Source organism: Bos indicus, chromosome 4 (genome assembly GCF_029378745.1).
Source record: "Bos indicus isolate NIAB-ARS_2022 breed Sahiwal x Tharparkar chromosome 4, NIAB-ARS_B.indTharparkar_mat_pri_1.0, whole genome shotgun sequence".
In the NCBI taxonomy this organism is placed as follows: Eukaryota; Metazoa; Chordata; class Mammalia; order Artiodactyla; family Bovidae; genus Bos; species Bos indicus.
Genome location: NC_091763.1, coordinates 72,772,384 through 72,786,998, shown reverse-complemented (window position 1 = coordinate 72,786,998; position 14,615 = coordinate 72,772,384). Strand labels below are relative to the sequence as shown.

Below are 14,615 nucleotides of genomic sequence, written 5' to 3'. Positions count from 1 at the left end.
GGACACTATATTTGTGGTAGTTTCTGAGTTAAATGTGGCCTCCTTAAATCCTTTCTTGGGAGAAGAAGGGGTATAAATTATTTATAAATTAAATAATTATGATGAGAAATAAACAACAAAAGAGTCTAAAAACAAAATTGAAAGAGAGGTGAGAAATTCCAAAAGGTTGAGTTCTTAACAGCAATTCACTTAAATACATATTGTGGATAAGTCAGGAAGTCTGAAATTCTAGGCTAAGAGCTCATATGTTTTGAACTGAAGTAAATGTTCTCATCATGCTTCTCTAAGTTGTATGTTTGCAATAAAATGAAGGAACTGTCCTCACTAAAATAATTTCCAAAAATTTCAGTGCTCTATCTCACTCCCTAACTCTAGTGATGACAGTTAATTTTATAAATCTAAGAACATTCACTATGATAATGATTTCAATATTACTGAATATCTTCACTTTATTGCTTTTATTATTTGAGACCACTGGTTTGATTTATATATGACCATATTATATATAAATTCTAAATATTACAAAAGAAAATAAAAGTAACTATTTTGCTTTTTAACTCACTTCCTATAAGAATGATACATCTTTTCAGAATTTAGAATATATATAATTATCTGTTGGTTAGAATACTAAGCTAATAAAACTACATTTATGTATTTGATCTATGTCAAATTACTCTGTGGACACAGCTGCTTTGGGTATCTCAACATAATCTACCATGATATTTGGAAAATAACTCAAAATTGCTAGGGGACCACTAATTTCATTTTCATCTATGAAGTGACACCAAAATCTCAAGGATGAGTTTCTCTGATTAATTGCATTTTTTTGGATAACTGAGACTTATCTTGAAAAGATTTAGTATCCATCCTATCCTTAAGGTTGAAAATATTTGGTAGATGTTCTTGCCATCACATACTTTAATCCTTGTGTGATAACATGATAAAAAAACCATCATCATACGGAAATTAAAAATAATTTTATATTGTAAACAGAATTGTAAACAGAAGCAACAGAAAGAGCACAACATCGTGTTGAAAGTGTACTCATCTCTGAACAGAACCTATTACTTTTGAAAAAAAATACTAATCTTTCATTCTATTATCACTTGTCTGATTATTAAAAAGTGAATTGCAAAAGAAAACAGGTTTGATTCTCGTTGGTGTTATTGCATGAGGATAACTGAGAGGGATAAAAAGAATTTGTGGATATTTAATTCCCATGATATTTTTATTTTCCCCAACAAGGAAAAATAGTCTTCCTTTTCTATTACGAATTATTAAATGTAATGGTCAGCTATTTTGAAACTCACACAGCAATGTCAACCATAATTTTGATACTGCTTTAGTCTACTGTTGCTCATTTATCAGTCAATGAAGAAGTAGTAGGATATTGGATTAAAAAGTGATATGAGTACATGTGCATTTGTTTTTTAAACTACCTCACATATGCAGTCAAGACTCAAGTCTTGTTGGGAACTTCTGATACAATTCTATCTTGCTTTTACTCTTATGAGTGTTTTTTCCTTTGAGGGAAAATGTATTACATAATTTTGTTGAGACCAACAGAAGATGTTTGTTCCCCTTTCAAATTGTGTGTTGCAACCATTTCTTGCCTACATCTTACAGAAGTAACTATAACTCAAAGAGAAAATGGCATGTTTGTAATTATACTCTCATTCATAAAGTATTGTAGAAGGCAGGCACTTTTATATTCTATAGTCCAGAGATTCTCAAAGTCTAGCCCCAGACCTAGATCATCAGCATCACCTGAGACCCTGTTAGAAATGCACGTTCTCAGGCCCCACCCCAAAGCTACTAATTCAGAAACTGAGGATGAGACCCACTTAAGTCCTCCAGGTGATTCAGATGTACATCTAAGTCTGAGAAGCACTGCTGTCAGCTGGAGAGTATTTTGAAAGATAAGCAGACTTAGCCAAGGTCAGAAACTACTTCAACAGGTTCTTCTTATTTTAACACCTCATTTCTCCAGACTAAGTCTCTAATTAAGATTTTTGATTTTTTTATATTTACAGTTGGTTTATTCAAATTTATTTATATTCTTTTTTAATTAGAATGTAATTGCTTTACAATGTTTTGTTGGTTTCTGCTGTACAACAACCCAAATCAGTTTTATATATATATATGTATTCCCTCCCACCACTCTAGGTCATCACAGAGTGCCAGGCTGGGCTCCCAAATATATGTATATTCTTCTAATTTTAAATCAGAGGATAATTGCTTTATAATGTTGTGTTGACTTCTGTCATACATCAACATGAAGTCAGTCAAAATGGATCTAATTTAAACTTTTCAAAACAACAGCACTGATCTGCCATCAAGGATTGGTCAGTGATTCCATCTAGTTTTCTCTAAATGCATAAAGAAGAGAACTTGGGTATTGTCCATAGTATACTCTTATGATATATCCCCCAAATAACTCTGAGAGAATCTGGTCCTTCTCAGTTATATTGTCTCCAACTAGCTCACTTTGGATGCCTCTGCTAGAACCACAAGATGGAGATGAGTGTTGCTGCCACTGTTGCTAATTAAACTTGATCAGAATTTCCTATTTTGACCAGATTTTTTAAATATTGCAAAACCAAACGTGGATTGTTCTCAGAAATATTAGTATTTTACACTACTTCATGCAGATAATATTGTCATTACTAAAATAATAAAATCTTCCCAATAAATCTCAATGTACTGTAATAAAGGGAACTGAAATTCCTAATGAAATTGAGAAAGAGCATAATGCCCTTTTGTATAAACCGATCTGGAAAATGAGTCAACAAAGATTTTGTGACCAGTTGCCATTTCAATAAAGGACAAATAGAGTTATGAAGCCAACCAACTAGTTTCCTTTCTTAATGGCTCCCCTCCTGCTAGCTGGACTGGGAAGACTAGGTTGGAGAGGGAGGGGAAAAGGCATGGTTCTAGGCACACAGAGAAAGTGAGGCATGAAACCAGCTGGACTCGAACTAGAAGATTGTTAATGGCACAGGGCAAGTGATGACGAGAGGAAATCAACCAATGAACAAGGTCAGAAGCAGACAGCTACTTATCATGAAGGACGAAGTAGGGTTTGATCCTAAAGGCAACCAGAATTCATTATAACATTTTAAGTAAGGAAGTGTCATTATCGATCCAGAATTACAATGCCACCACTTTGCCAACAAGCGATGGATTCTAAAGAGAAAATGCTGAAGAGCAACTGCCATCAGGACAAAGGTGATTAAAAATCAAAGCTAAAAGCAATATTGCTACCAAAACCCAAATCTGTGTGCCCAAAGCACAGCTGAGGCCAAACAATATGAAAACATTGGAGTCTGAAACAGAGAAAGGTTTACTGCAGGGCCCAACCAAGGATGGCTCATGCCTTATAAACTCCAAACTCCCCAAAAGCTTTCAGCAAAGCCCTTTTCTAGGAAAGATGAGGGAGGGGTGTGATTATTTGTTGCACACTTTTTGGTGTCAGATCCTTTGCCTTTGAGGTCAGGTCATGGGCAGGTAACTATGTTCCTGTAAACCTCTACCAAGTAAATGCTATTCTCTGTTGTGACAAGAAAGGGTGGGGTCACCAGGCACAACTTTCCCTCTCCGAGGTCCAGATTCTGGCTAAGAGGAGGCAGATCTCAGCTGATGGTTCCCTCAGGGCCAGGTCCCCAGACTCTGTCCAGCTGCCATGGCTGAGGAAGCCAGGCACCCAGGACCCAGCTGGTCCTCAAGCTCCTCAGGCTACCTGGACAGCAGGGGCCAGGTTCTGCAGACTGTGACCCAGGCAGAGAGTAACTGCCAGCATGTCGCAGAGGCAGGAGTGGGGGAAAAGTTCACCACTGCCTCAAGGTCTAGACAGGGTCAGTGCGCAACCTTGTCAAGGGCTCTGGAAGGACAGAGCTCCCAGCCTGTTTCCTAGACCCCCTAACTCACCCGCTGGCCGAGGCCGGGTGAGATGGAGGGCACCAGGGAGAAGGCCAGGATCCACTTTTTACCTCATTCTCCACCTGACAACCACCATTCTGACGACCGTTTGCTGAATTGGCCACTAACTGTTGCTCAGTGACAGTTGCTCACTTGGGGGAAGAGCCCACAGCAGAGCCAACCAATTGCTGAGCACAACTGCTAATAGTCACTCAATGACAGTTGTTTGCTTGGGGGAGGGACCCACTGTGGTGCCGACCAATGGCAGAACGGACCTCTAATCGCCACTCTAGCCCTCTGGATGTTAGTGGTCTGGTAACCGTTGCTGGTAATGGGTTGCACAGTAACGGCTCCAGCAACTGGCTGACTGCTAAGGCCTGTGCACTGTCCTGCTCTATTACCCTGTAGCCTTCTCTCAAGAGTTTCTTGCACTACCAAAAAAAAAAAAAGGCTTACAAATTTTTAAAAGATTAAATCACCTCTGAATTAACATACAAATGTATGCTGGAGAGGAAAGGTGCCACTAATCCTCTGACAAACACAACCAGATTTTGAAGCTTATTTTAGATTCAACTAGAGAATCATTCCTACATATATCTATGTACATACACACACACACACACGCTATACCTTTAGAAAACGGGCTTACAATTGAGTTACGAAAGATGTCTGTCCAAACGACGTTATCCACACCAAAGTCTGGGCGATTCTCCTCCTCAGCCTCCCCTAGTCCCTACCTAGCCAGTTCGTTAGGTGGTCTACTGGAATTGCTTTCTAAATTGCCTGTGCCCACCTCACTGAGCACAGGTTTTTCTGGTTACTTTCCAGTTTAACTTTTAAAATGCCATGGTTATTTCAAAGAAAAGAACCATTTGTAGGCACCATTTTTTTCAATCCTTTTCCTTTCACCTGTCTCCACTCAAGGTTACACCCTCCATTTGTCCATCTTTTCTGTTTTTTCACTACCAGCTAGCTGTTTCAAGGTTCCACAGTGGGGAATACGGGTAGTCTCACTATGCTTTACTTTTTCACTCTGTCATTTTTGAGTACTCTTGGGCAGCACTCATGCTTGTTTGCTAAAGCATGGTTACCATGGTAACATCAACATTATTTTTAAAAGAAAATGGCAAATCAAAAGCTTATTTTAAATGAAACAGTGAGCAAAATAGGTAGAACTCAGTCAAGTCTCAGATTACTATAGAGTAATTCCCTTCTCCTGAGCACACAATATTTCTTAAAAAGCAGCCATTCTCCAGGGGAATATTAAAGATAAACAGTCTACTTGTTTGTTTTTTACCTATCTCTCAAAGTATCTTTTAGCAGAGAAAGTTCCTGGTTTTTCAGTAGTTAGCCTAGGTGAGGAAGCGATCGTGTCTACTCTCCCAAATGTTGCTAACCTCTCTGAGCATTCCATTGAAGTCAGAGTGGAACTTTGCAGTCCTCAAATCTTTCAAAGAAATGTTCAGCCTCTCACTATTTTATCTATCTCTCAAGAATTCATGTACAGAAATCCCACTACAGTAAAACCTCAACAAGGGAGAATAAAAATAATGAACATGTCAGTCCCCTGGCAGCTGATACTAATAGCCAGCCTTATGCAAAACTAATTTCTTGAGTTGAAATTGGTTTATTATGTGAGTTATGGCATTATATAATGTAAGATTTAGCTGTCCTATTTAATAAAAACTGTTACTATTCTTGGCAACTTAAAAAGTGCTAATATTAAACTATGCAATTTCCATACCTTTCAATTTCTTGTGTGCCCATGTTATAGAAAGCCTGATTTGAAATATAAATAAATAAGAGAATATTACATTTTGTACAAGGAGAGATTCAATAGTGATCTGATTTTTTTCCTTTAAAGTATGTCTTTTAAACGCACACGTGATAGCTCCTGCATTTTCATAACATCGGAATTCTGAAGTTCTAAGCAATCAAAGCTGCAGGAGCTGACCTATTGCAATTTTGCTGCCATGGCAAAATCAGCCCCTTTATTCTAAACTACTCATTTTCAAAGACAGTCTCAGCAGTGTGTTTTTTGTTATGACTCCAGTTTATGCAACTTTTCCTTAGGACCTTACCTCATCCATATATCTGAGATTCCTAAATGCAGTGAGCTATCAAGTCATAGCATTATTTTCTTTTTCATCTGTAAAGTATGAGTACAGAACAGAGGATGAGCAATAAATTGGGGTCACAGATGTGCTGGGCATGTATTCTCTCTGATATCCATTCAGAAGTTATGAAAATGTAGGAGCTGACACTTGCATATTTAAAGGCAAATATAATCACAAGAGGGGGGAAAGAGTTCACATCATTGTGAATGAAGGGCAAGCATCCTAATGGATACTGTAGGCTCGCATGGGGCCACAGCTGAAATTAATAGTGAGTAACTTCTAAGCAAGACTTCCAAAGGGAATGATTCAAAAGAGGAAAACCAAAGTGCATGCATTCTCTTGCTCCCTGCCAGAAAATCGGGGTATCATAAATTCACTGAGACATCCAATGAGAACACAAATGGGATTTTCCAATTTGCAGAAAAATCAAAGATGTCCATGTAGAAGGGATGACAAGAGGGCTTCTTAATTAAGGATTATAGGACTGGACTATTCAATTCAGAGACAAAGTTTTTTTTTTTTTTTTTTCCCTCAAAAAATGCCATTCTTTGATTAATTATGTATTATCTGTGTTCCTATGGGCTTCCCTGGTGGCTCAGAGGTTAAAGCGTCTGCCTGGAATGCGGGAGACTCAGGTTCGATCCCTGGGTTGGGAAGATCCCCTGGAGAAGGAACTGGCAACCCACTCCAGTACTCTTGCCTGGAGAATCCCATGGACAGAGGAGCCTGGTGGGCTACAGTCCATGGGGTCACAAAGAGTCGGACACGACTGAGCGACTTCACTTCACTTCACTTCACTTCACTTTGTGTTCCTATAGTGCCTGGAGCTATGGAACCAATGTATACCAACATATTTTTTTATATATATTTTACGAAACTTCTGCATTTATATCTTTGTCCATATCTAAGCTTTTGGCTGAAAGTGTCAGTTTGAGTAGAACCCCAGGAGTAGGAGCATAATCCCTCTACATGGGTCTAAAGAACAGAGAAGTACATGGATGAACTTCCTGTAGCCCCTAACACCAAAGAGCTCTTCACCTCCCACACACAGAACTCTTGAACTTTGTGATTCTGAGGATACCAAGGATAGTTTCAGTGAAAAGGAGTTTCTCACCCAACAGACAAGAAAAAGATCCATTCGACTCAATAGTGTGTGAGCTGAGCTTCCACTAAAGCAAGTAACTCAACATGTCATAGTTTTCAAGGCAGCTTATAAAATCCAATTTCATCTCTCAGCAATGCATTGTTGATGATGCTTGTTACCTGGATGGCCTGCAGATGTGTTTTAGGGATTAAAAAAAAGACACTGAATTTAATTTACAACTGTCCCTAAAAACAAGGGAGCTCCTCTGAATTAGAAAATACAACCTTAGAAATCAGTACACCTATTCAGATACAAATAAATATTAATCATATTAGCAAAGCAAAGGAATTTTTATCTATTTCAGTTAAAATATCTGCCTTTGCTTAAATTATGTAACTAGTAAGAATTTTTGAGAGTAATTCAAATAAGTGCTTTAGTTTTCAACTAACTTTTATTGCTCATTTGCCCTAAAGACTGAGAAGAACTTTAAAATTAACACAGTTACCTTTTACTTATTCATGGGGAAAAGGTTAACAATGTGAGAATCCATTTTACTTTCTGACTTCCATTGCCATGATTAAAGAAATTATTATAATCATTTGCCAGTTACTCTTCTGCTACCTTTATGTTTGTGTTCTTTTGTTTATTATTTGAAACTAAAATCTTTTATCACCATCCTACCTGGGATGAAGCACAAACTGAAATCAAGATTGCTGGGAGAAATATCAATAACCTCAGATATGCAGATGACACCATTCTAAGGGCAGAAAGCAAAGAGGAACTAAAGAGCTTCTTGATGAAGGTGAAAGAGGAGAGTAAAAGAGCTAGCTTAAAACCCAACATTCAAAAAACTAAGATCATGGCATCCAGTACCATCACTTCATGGCCAATAGATGGGGAAGCAAAGGAAACAGTGACAGACTTTATTTTCTTGGGCTCCAAAATCACTACAGATGGTGACTGCGGCCATGAAATTAAAAGATGCTTGCTCCTTGGAAGGAAAGCTATGACAAACCTAGACAGTATATTAAAATGCAGAGACATTACTTTGCTGACAAAGGTTCATATAGTCAAAGCTATGGTTTTTCCAGTAGTCATGTGTGGATGTGAGAGTTGGACCATAAAGAAGGCTGAGCACCGAAGAATTGATGCTTTTGGACTGTGGTTTTCAAACCAGTCAATCCTAAAGGAAATCAACTCTGAATATTTACTGAAAGGACTGATGCTGAAGCTGAAGCTCCAATACTTTGGCCACCTGATGCAAAGAGCTGACTCATTGGGGAAAACCTTGATGCTGGGAAAGACTGAAGGCATCAGGAGAAGAGGATGACAGAGGATGAGATGGTTGGATGGTATCATCGACTTGATGAACATGAGTTTGAGCAAGCTCTGGGAGATGGTGAAGGACAGAGAAGCCTGGCGTGCTGAAGTATGGTGTCGCAAAGAGTCGTCCATGGGGTTGCAAAGAATCAAATACAACTGAGCGACTGAACAACAACCACCTGTGGAAAGGTTAAAAGACAGAGTTTTCTTTACTATGGTGATTTATTTCTCCAAGAAATTACAGCATCGCATTCCCATATGGATTGGGAAGCAAAAGAAAAAAAAAAGAAAAGAAAAGAAACAGAGCTGAGTCAGTTTTCAATTATATGACTGAATCATTGGGCATAAATTTTGAATTCCCACACATTTCAATAAAACCACTGATAATTAAGCAAACTCAAAGCACACAGTGAGACACTAGAACAAATACTTGCAGATTAGCTACGTAAAAGCTACTTCCCTTAAAGGAAGACAACCCAAAATTAACTTTAAATAGCTATGCATTAATGGAACATGTACTCTGCATGATCATGTAACACACTAAATGCCAACATTTATTTCTAATTGAAAAACCATCCTGGAGGAGGGAAATCACTGACCTCTGCACATATATAAAATTGAAGAGAATATGCTTATATAAGTCCCATGACCTTTCTGCACCTTTTTGCATTTCAAAAACTATCTCACTTTCCTTAAATACTGTGATGCTTTGATAAATCATGTTGTCACACTGAAAGCCAAAGGTAGTATACATATAGCGCTGTTTTTTTAACATAACAAAATTAAGATTTTTATTCTATGTTTGCAGTAGCAGTATGTATCTGTTTGCATCCAAGAACAAAAATGGAACAAAATAAATTTTCAGAATCGACAAATTAAGTGATACATCTGTCCAGACATGGAAACAAATTGTTGAAAATAGTGTTATTTACTACAAAACCGCAGGACTCATTTTGCAATGCCTGTGCTCAAGGAGGAAAGGGAAGAGGGGATGTATTAATTATACATGACGAATGACTTGACACTTCCTGGGTGTTAAGATGGAGTTTTGAAAGACTTTCCTGGGGCCTTGCTTCATGCTTCAGATGAATATGTGTTTCTTCAAATTTTTACATTTCAAAGACTTTTAATAAAGATGGCAAAACACATTATAAATTTTGAATACACACACACATACATTACTCATATTCAATTGCTCTCAACATTCAAAGAGTCAACCTCTGAGTTTCTGTAAGAAAGATGGATGGTCCCCATTTATTCATGTGCCTCCAGTAATCTAATGATTCTAGTTCTCCCTTAGGTTCTAGATGGTAGCGTGCATCTTGTTAGTGTTAATATTTCATTCAAAGAAACCTGAATGACATGATGCAGTAGTATTTATGTGTACAATAAAATTATGATTACTTATGAGAAAAGGGATAGTAATAAAATCTCACATTTGAAAATGACATTACACCAAATTTCAACTTCCAAACATTGTACCAATATTGGCTTTTATCTTAAAATTGTGCCATTAAAAGACAATTAAACTATTACTTTACTGTATACCTAAAACTAACAAAACATTGAAAATGAACTATACTGTAATATAAAATTAAAATTCAACTTGAACAACAAAATAAAATAAAAGACCATTATACCTATTTATATATCTGTTATTTCCAAAGCTGTCAGTTCAAGTTATCCAGAGTTTGTTCCATAGTCTCATACATTAAGTATTCATACAAGAAATAAAGAGAACTAACATCGCCAGATCCTAACCAATTCCCCTCTTCCTCCTTCCAGTTGAATAAAGAAGTAATAATCTTATCTCTCTCCTCTTGCCTCAGATTTCAGGAAGCTCACAGTACATATAGAGATGGGTGTTTCCAACAGAGAGAGACGGAAATCGGCAAAGAAAAAAATTGTCGTTCTGAGTTACCATGAACATGACAGATTGCCCCCTACAACCCTGAAATTCCCTAATAAAGTAGGTTATAAAACATAAGGCCCAACTCGCCACATTTTTTTTGCTGGAATGGCTGCTCTGTGATATGTAATGCTGAGATCATCCTGACATAACGTGCAAGGCTGAGATCTCTTTTTTTCTTTTTTTTCCTGCCCTCACACCAGCTCACCGCCTGCACAATTAATTCATCACCAGCAACCCCAGCTCTCAAAGAAAAGGAAAGCAGGGAAGCAGTAGGCTAATCACATACTAGATGTGCCGGCAGTATAATGCCTTCTTTGTCTTTCTCTGCTTGTCACTCTCATTAATACCTGAGAGCAGGGACCACATCCTACTCTATTACGTGTCTGTGTAGCACTCAGCACAGGACCTGGCATCTAATAGGCACAAAATAACTGCAACTGGAAAGAATGAATTTAAGCCATGATTAGAGCAGAATCTATGGAAGCCTATGTAGTGTCTCCAAGCTTCAAAACCTAAGTACACAGGGATGGCTTAGATCACTGAGACTAAGAAGACCTCATGGTCCTGGGCAAGGGTTAGAACTTCTGCTTCACACGGAGGTGCCCCTGCTTCAGGCCCACAGAGCCACTGATATTCCTTCCTGCTTGAGGTCATCTGACCACGGGAGGTGAGGAGGGACAGGGCAAGTAGAGGCCAGTTTAGCAGAGTGGTGAAGACAAGGAGAAGGACAGGTCTACAGTCATGCACAGCTGCCCACAGATGCGGACTCAAGAACTACAAAACCGATTTCCCTATTCCTTGACTCTCCAGGGCACAAAGAATAGGGAGTAAGTTAAATATTGGCATTTAGATATGCTGCTTCTTCTGAATAAAAAACAAGTGTTTATTTTTTCCATTCATTTTTTCAGATAAATATATCTCTGGGTACCTACACGTGCATGCTAAATTGCTTCAGTAGTGTCTGACTCTTTGCAACCCTATAGACTATAGCCCGCCAAGCTCCCCTGACCATGGAATTCTCCAGGCAAGCATACTGGAGTGGGTTGCCATTTCCTTCTCCATGGAATCCTCCTGACCCAGGGAGCAAACCCACGACTCTCATCTCCAGTATTGGCAAGAGGGTTCTTTCCCACTGTATCCACCAGGGAAGCCCCTGTGGGTACCCATAAAGTACTTAAAGCTCTACCTCCTTTAAGTTCTGGCATCACTATATACCTGATTCCCAGATAATTTATGGCTGAAAGTTCACTGAGAATGAAAAGATTAGGCCAAAATATAAAAAGATGAGGACAGTGTGATTTTATAAAAGATTGCCTCTCAGCCCTTGCTGCTATTTTTCTTGTTTAAAATGTCATGTTTTCCCCTAACTCCTACATTTACTTAGCTGTAATACACTGTTTCAGTTACTATAGGAAAACTATTCAAATCCCTTTCTGTGACTTTTCTGAGCTTCCCTGGTGGCTCAGACAGTAAACAATCTGCCTGCAATGCGGGAAACCTGGGTTCGATCCCTGGGTTGGGAAGCTGAAAGTGACTTCTCTATGATTCCTTTGAAGATGCTTACTGAGGGCAGCAACTGTAACCAGAATCTGATAGCATAAAGCCCTGTTCCCAGGCTTCAGGAAAAATACCCGCTCCTCCCTCTCCTTTCTGAACATCAGCTGTTGACAAGATTCTTTATGCTGACTTTTAAGAAAGCAATATAATTCTATTGAGAAGCTACATTGGGGTGTTGTGCTAAAGTGTACCCTGAAAATCCTGTCAGAACTTTGCAGTCACCAATCCCCCCTCCAAAACATTCTGTCAGCCAGACATACAGAATTAGGCATATTCTTTCGTTTAAATAGCAAGGAATAGAAAGCAGATAGGATGCTTAATCACTGCTTCAGATTAAGAGATGTCTCACGTTCCCATGATGCGGATTGTTCAACTTCAATAAACCAATTTAACTCGTATTAGTGCTTCACCAAGTTCCAATTTTGTCATTTATTGGGTACTTACTGCGTGTCAATCTCTTTGCCAAGTGCTTTACTACAAACGCTCTTTATTCTTTACAACCACCTAATGAAGAAGGCGCCCTTGTTATCTCCAGACTACAAACCAAAGCTCAGAGAGTGTCTATACCTTATCCAAGAACGCAGAGAGACTCAGGTGACCGGCGATTCAAACTTACACACCATTTCTGAGTCTTGACCGTAAACCTTTGTTCTCAGGTCGCTCTCTGAGGGTCTCACACCTCCCCGCCCCACCCCACCCCCCCCAAGAAAAGGTGACTGCTTCTCAAACACTAAAAGGCCAGTCGCCTGAACACGCTTTCCTTTTAGAAAAAGTGATGCGTTGCTGAATTACACATCGTGCTTCCTTATATTTAAGCAACTATTCTTTTAAGGCAGGGGTACACAGTGGCCTGAAAATATGAGTTCGGCGTTTATGTTGAGAACATAATTAATAACTTGCGGAATTGGTGTTGCAATCCAAACGGCTCCGCGTGCGGGCTGTTAAATCACCGGAGCTCTGAGCGCTTCCACCGCCTCCGAGCCGTGCAGTCTCCGCGGTGTTCCTTCGCCATCTAGAGGCTCCGCTCTGCAGAGAGATGTGTCCCCGGAAGGTCAGACTGGCTTCTGAGATTCATCCTTGTACTCCTGTTCAGATCACCCCTTTCTGATATTTCAGTGTCCTTTTCTCCTCCTTTAAAAGCACAGTTACTTTCTTTGTAAGTCTCCAAACTTAATTAAGTCCAATTGTATTAAATAAAATACGTTGTTGATATTTTATGATATTGAATTTGAGAATAACAGCAATAAGAAAAATAAGAGCTCTCCTTTGGCATTTTAGAAATATATACACTACTTTCTATACACTACGATCAATTACCAGATTATATGAGCAATTATTCATCCCTCTTTGAAGAGGTCCAGTATTTGAATGTTCATCATCTAAGTTACTAGATGCTTTCAGATAGCAATAAAAAATAAATATTTCTCAAATACCAATAAGAAACAAAAACAGCAAGATCTAATTTCCTAATCTTTGCCTTATATGGAAAATTTAGAGAAAAATTTGCTAGCAGATATTTTGTCTGATCAGTCATAACAATAATGATAATGATAATTATAAAACAGTGAACATTTATTGAGTCCTACTGAGTTTAGACAGCTTTGTATGTTTATATATTATTTCTAACCTCATAATGATTTGAAAGTTATTAGTATCATCATTTGAGGAAAAAAAACTTAAGTCATAGAAATTATAAAGCTGGTAAATTAAAACCAGTAATTGATGAAACCAGCATTAAAAACCAGACTCCAAAACTCCATTCTTTTCCACTAAATCATCTTAACTCGAAAATAATAAAGAGATATTGATTATCCAAAATGATGAGTGATAGGTTAATATCATTAGTCTAAATATTTTACATTAAAGATAAATAAATTTTTTAACTTGTTTAAAGTTGGATTGCAAACCAATGAAATAGGATACATTTTAAAACTGAGTGTACAATTTAATCTGCCACCATGTGAGATGGAATTGTTTAACCTGAGGAATACCCCAGGGTGAATATAATAGAGAACATAAAGGGGTATGGAGAAAGCAGAGGTGAGGGTGATGGGATAAAATGATGGTGTGGGACATTTTAAAGCATCTTTCAAAAATGAATTCACTGCTTCCATGTTCATAGGCAGGCATCCTGGTTCTAAATGAAGAGTAAGACTACAGTATATTCCTTTCCAGTGGAGCCGAATCCTTCCAGAGTGAGAAAGCAGATGGTCCTACAGAGCATAGGTCAACATCACAATGTCTGTTTCTGATATCCACGCTCTGAGTACTGCTGGCTTCTCCAGAGTCTGTCTATTGTCGAAGATTTTCACTGAGATTCATACTTCGTGACATTTTATTCACTCAGAAATACTTTGACCAAAGAAAAATGTCATAAATGTTGAAAATTTAATGTCCTAGGAGACTTTTTAATGCAAATATTTACATACCATGACAAGTTCTAATATATTCCTGCCACCTCCAGATGGAAAAAAATAATTATGAATACTTGGAGGGGTATCCACAAATGGGAAGGGTCACAATTGTTCTTCTTAGTATATAAATGTGGATTCTTGGGTATTTTGAAATTGTAAAAGTAGCATATGGGCATTATGATCTTAGAATGTTAAAACTAGAAGGGATGTAAATATCATCTATTCTAGTCAACATTACATTTTTCACAGATGAGAAAGCTGGGGCCCATAGAGAAGAAAGAGCTTGTCCA

General features: G+C 38.2%; 1 long non-coding RNA gene across 2 annotated transcripts in view; it reads right to left on the bottom strand.

Moving 5' to 3' along the window:
• The window catches only part of LOC139182734 (uncharacterized), a 327,514-nt gene extending 314,938 nt beyond the window's left edge, over positions 1 to 12,576 (bottom strand). For both annotated transcript variants that reach the window (XR_011566273.1, XR_011566272.1), the window contains exon 1: positions 3,928 to 12,576. This is a non-coding gene — a long non-coding RNA (uncharacterized lncRNA). The remainder of the gene's footprint in view (positions 1 to 3,927) is intronic.
• Between the last annotated feature and the right edge of the window lie 2,039 nt (positions 12,577 to 14,615).